The sequence below is a fragment of the Macrobrachium nipponense genome, chromosome 8 (genome assembly GCF_015104395.2).
Source record: "Macrobrachium nipponense isolate FS-2020 chromosome 8, ASM1510439v2, whole genome shotgun sequence".
In the NCBI taxonomy this organism is placed as follows: domain Eukaryota; kingdom Metazoa; phylum Arthropoda; class Malacostraca; order Decapoda; family Palaemonidae; genus Macrobrachium; species Macrobrachium nipponense.
The window spans coordinates 50,393,955-50,399,885 of NC_087203.1; positions in this window are offsets into that span (position 1 = coordinate 50,393,955).

Here is a 5,931-nt window from a genome sequence, read left to right on the forward strand (position 1 = left end):
ACCTCTTACCCGTCTTACGAGTATCGAACGAGCGCCAAGCAATCATTTTTCCTAGCACACAGTAAGCCATAAATTGTTATTAGTATCTCTCTTCAACTAATGAAACTACCAAAAAGTATAATAACCATTCATTTCTATTCTTTATTCTATCTTTACCTAATGGAGATACCGAGTTACTGACAGCTATAATGAAACATACGTATACGTAACGTAATGATAAAACAGAAGAAAAATTCTAAAAAATACGTATTTGTTGGCAGTCTGATTTATTTTATATTTTATGATATCTAATTCACATTTTTTTTATTAAATATATTGCATGTACTCATTTCAAATAATTATTAAGTAACCATTAACTATAATAAACAAACAAAAAAAAGCTTCCAAACGTCTGTTTACATCCAGCACTTACGAGTATCGAACGATGGACAAGCAATCACTTAACACAGTAACCCATAAATTTTCAATATCTCTCTTCAACTACTGAAACTACCAAACAGTATAATAACCATTCATTTCTATTCTTTATTCTATCTTTACCTAATTTCTTTTTTAATTAAATGTATTGCATGAATAAGTTTTTCAATTTACAGCATCCTTTTACCAATAGAATACATAAAGCACAAGGGGTAGATGCAGACCAATAGGAGAGCAGGATCTTATGGGTGACTAGCATCATGAACCAATAGGAGAGCGGGAGGATGGTGACGAGTTTACTCAGTTGGCGGCGCGTGAGTTTTAAAATTGTTCTTGGTGGTCTGGGTGAATCTCAGAGACTTTACAGCAATAACCTTTCATAACTTGAGCAATTTTCGTTTGTAGAGCCGTAAAATTTTTTCGTACTTGCTTTCGTATCTCGAGTTTTTCGTAAGTTGAGCCTTTCGTATGTCGAGGTACCACTGTACCAACGAGACTAGGTTTGGTGACGTCAAGGTGGTCATACATATTTTTTTCGTGAATGAATATACATTTACGATAAAAAAAATAGTTACTGTACTTCTTAGAGTACCATACTGTAATATTAATGTAATCACATCAAAATAAAGTAATCATTGCATGCTGTAAATTTGTAAAGTTTATTTTTGTCTTTTGAAAAATGCATTCCCCAAGGAATTATTCCTTGAAGAGGCTTTTTATTATGAAGATATGCCAATAATATATAATGCATTTTTTTTCTGAATATATGACAATAATATAAGTAAAAAGGTTTTTATTACGTTTAAGCTTCATCGCCGATCGCAAACAACAATACATTAATCTATGACAATTATTGTTGGTATGACTGCAGTGTTCAGAGAAGTTGATTACGTTATACCAAAACAATAATGAAGTTCGAATTGAAAATTAATGTTTTCCTAAATGTTATTACTACTGTAATTACACTACTACTATTAATATTTCTAAAAGGTTAAGAATGACAAAGGTGCTGTTAAGTGTAACTCAATGTTTACATTTCTGCTGGCCACTCAACTACAAGTTGATGTCAATGATGTGGAATTATTCCATGAATAGGCTATATATTATGAAGATATGCCAATAATATATAAGGTGAGAATGGTTTTATTATCTTTATTGTCAGTTAATATCATAATGTGAATCTGTTCATGCATTTGCTGGTTATCGGAACCGGACGAGGCTTAGCCTACAACGGACAAGCCCTCGATGCTGCGATTCATACCAGTGATATTGATTGAGAAGTGGTCCAAGGAAAAATGATATTGTTATGATACAATAAAGTTTCATACATACTTACCTGGCAGATATATACTTAGCTAAGACTCCGTCTTCCCCGACAGAAATTTGAATTTCGCGGCACACGCTACAGGTAGGTAGGTCAGGTGATCTACCGTCCTGCCGCTGGGTGGCAGGAATAGGAATCATTACCTTCTAGAACCAGATTTTTCTCTTCCACCTGTCTCCTGTGGGGAGGCTGGGTGGGCCATTTATCGTATATATCTGCCAGGTAAGTATGTATGAAACTTTATTGTATCATAACAATATCATTTTCATACATTCAACTTCCCTGACAGATATATACTTAGCTGATTGGCACCCTTTGGTGGAGGGTAAGAGACAGCTATTAACAGATTAGACAGGTAAACAACATACGTTGTAGGTAATAAATAAATAAATCCTTGGTTCCTATGTGTTTAGACGAAGGGTTGACTTCCTAGCTATTGCTAGGAGTCTGCTTCGTCTCAAGAACCTCAACGAGGATGTGACCTATGGCTAAGAGTTCTTGTAGATCTGTCAATGGGGTCTTATCCACTTACTCGACAGAACCTAAAGGTCATTTGTCAATGGGGTCTTATCCACTTACATGACAATACACCTATGCCTAGTGGCATAATTAAGGAGCACAACACCGATCCCGATCACCTGATCCTAACACGAGGGTTAGTGCTTAATTTGAAAAGAGTTATCCCCAAACTCCTTTCAAACAACCCAAAGAACAAAACACTATGTTAAAATAAAAATTAACTCACTTAGTTAAGGATCAGTGTCGGCTCCCTATCCCAGCAACATATCCGTAGACATGTATAACCAAGAGAGAAGGATCTCTCGTAGGTCAACTTGACCTCCTTCGTGTTGAGGGAAGTCAACTCCCGAGTTGCATCTTCCGTAAGTTACAGCTAATATGTCCTTCACGACATATTGTTATGGAACTAACAAGAATTCATAAAAGCTCGCACTTCAAGCGCTTTTAATTCTCAGCTGTTTGAAGGAATCATCAAGTTATTCATGAAGTGCTTAGAGATCACATTTGTTTCAAAGAAGAAGACCAGGACTTCCTTTGAAATGGATCTCTTCTGGATGAAGCCTAGAGCCTGGCTTGCGCCTGGGGGGCCTAGCGCCTTGGCTGGCTCCTCCCCACTTGCTGGAGTTTCAAGCTTGGTAGAGTCTCGAGGAAGTCTGGCGATGTCCACATCAGACACTCTTATCTGTCCGATTTTTTCGCCTCTAGCGCATCTGTGCCAAGTTGTAGGCCTGCTCTTTCTCCTCATCAGACAATGACAGTGTTCTTGGGACTGTTTGCCTCTGGCGTTTTTTACGCCTGTTTTGGCATATGGCACCTGGTTGGCGCTACATTGTCCAAAAGTCCTGAACATCCACAAAAGTTTATCAGGAGACTGGAGAAGGGTGGAAGAAGTTCTTCCCCTTTGAGCTTTGGCCTCTCCGGCAAGGGGAGGTGATTGTAGTCAGCTACATCCAGTAGACGATAGGATATCTAATCGTACGAGAGATAAGAGTCTTCCTCCGAGAAGGGTCCTTCTTGAATACTTCGTTGCTCACGAGATCTCTTCTTACATGTTGAAGGGGTTTCTCGTTGCAGAATCTTCCCTATCATTGCCCGGGGAAGAAGCCTGGAAGTCGAAGGAGACTCCGAGCTGAAATTGGGAGGACTCCTGACTTCTAGCTCTTTATTGTATCCCTCTGAACACCTTCTGGGAAGCATTTCGAGCCGTCATCGCTTCCAAGACTCTGTAGGCAAACGTTTGAACCATTCTACTGTAGATGAAAACGTAAGTACCCTGCCTGGACAACGAAACCTCTATCTGAAAACATTGAATCAGGAATAGGGGATTTTAGTTCTTTTGCCAGACATACTTTGCTGGCGAAGAACCCATTGCCTAGGTTTCCATAGAATCTGATGCGAGATTCCAATGCTCAAAAAATTCACTTGTCTTCTGGTCGTTTAGGACCAAGAGAAACAAAGAATTCCCTCATAAAAATTTCTCAAAGAAGTTTGATGAGGAGCAGTTTCCATCTTGTCGGACATGGAATCTGTGGCCACAAAAAAGATCCCATTAGAAGTACATGATATCCTACTCTTGTCATATTGAGGTATCATATAAGATCTGATCTCGAAGATCTTAATCCTCTGCTATCTCCAATTCCCTTTGTAGAGACAGAGTATAGCCTTTTACTGCGTTCTTTGATAGCAGATATATACAAAGGTGATTCTTCCCCCTGAAAGGGAAGAAAAAACCACTATGTGGTTCACAGAGGTATCGGAAGAGGACAGTTTCCTCATTCCCTCTAGCACGATCTGCAGCAATTCTATGTCTTGGCCATGACTATTGTAATTTACCTTGAAAAAATCCTCTCATTCATGTCCACTTCTGGTCAGTCTGCACGCAGACAGACTCAGAGTGGAGAGGTTGTTAAGGTCCATTTATAATAGATGCTGATAGAATATCCAGACTCTCTTGGAAAAGACTTCCAAAACATGCTGTCAGAAGAACGTGACCTCTGTGAATCCAACCTCTCTAAGGCCAAAATGAGGCATAAAGTATTATCCTCTCTTTCTTTGACGCCCTTTATCTCAAATTCTGTAAAGAATTTATATTTATGGGAAAAAAGACTAAAGTTTATTCCCCTTTCTATAAAATAAAGATGGCGTATATTGCTACCTCTCTAGGTTCGAGGAAAAGGAAGCAGTCTATAGGAAGCCTGTTCGTCTTCTACCTTGCTAAGAGATCTATGAAGAAGACTTTCCGCAGGTTCTCACAACTCTTTCCAATAAATGTTAGACATACGTTAACAGTTATTATCGTCGATCGAGAAGGTTCTCACGGACATGCAAAATCTTGCATCGAACCTCTTAAGGATCGTTACGTTCCCTGTCAGTTTTCCAACTAGTTTCTCTTTTGTTAACGCGTATTCTCGATGCTCTTTGCGATATGAGAGTCATGGAATTGGCCTAAGTGATTAAAATAAATCATTTCATCGTTCCTTGTAAGCGACCCCTCCCGAGAGGCTACTGGACTCTTAGGTTAATAACTCGCTAAAAACAGAGAAATATCTTGGATGGTGCTTCTGGCGCTTCCTTCTAATTCTTTTTAGGCTATGTGCCAGAACATCTGTGCCTTTATAGTACCCGACATCCTTTCACATGTTAATTCCGTTCTTAGTAGGAAAAAACTTTTATATACCATCCAGGGAAACAACTTCTGCCACGAAGAGAATGTTTCCCATCCGACTCATCCATCTTCTCCTGAGCAGGTACTCTAATAAGCCATGCTTTCGTAAGCATGAGAGCATTATATAATATAATGTTCTGCTGCGATAGAATCCTTTAATAATGTTACCTACGGTAAACAGCATTGAAAGGTTGTAATATCTCTCTTATTGAAAGCTTCTTAGCAAAAGGCAGACAATATTTTATGTTAGCTTAACTATCCCCTCAATCCAAGGCTAAGACCACGATTGTAGGGGAGATATACAGATAGTTATTCCATCCCGCAGGAGAGATAGAGTAACCGACCGCTCATGACCGACACCTACATGGTACTGCGTTGGTCTAAGCGATAGCAGTCTCCGTTAGCCGTCTGGCCTTACTCTTCCAGAGTTGCCAGCTACTCCATTTAATAAAGGAATCTTATAAAATTATTATCGAACTTCAGGAAGTTCTTATTACAGCATATTTAAGCGAAACAAGACTTCAATAAATCTAGAAGTTAAGTAGGTGTTGTCTTAACAATCCCTTTAAGCGTAGTCGTTCTTAGGAAAGTCCTAGAAGGATACTGGTAATTGAGTTGCACAGCAAAGAAGTAACTACAGTATGTGTTTATGATTTGACCGTATCGTATTCTCATACAGAAGATACTCTACTACCTTCTACTATCTTCGTTCTTTTCGTTAATAGAACGATAGAAAGAGTATATATATCTCCTTAAGGAAGGAAGTTAATCCAGGAACTCTTAAAATCTTCGTGATTTCCTCATAAATCGCGGAAGAGACAGAATTCCTGTTCATCTCTAGGGTTTGCGGAAGGAAGTAGATATTTCCTATCCGCCATCATACCCAAACGTCGATGAGATTCTTATTAAGAAAAACTCCCAAAGCTCTTGCCTCCTCATAACGAGGGAAGAGCATGGATGAAGGAGGGAGTCCGCATTGAGAGGACTACCAACACAGGAGTCTTCT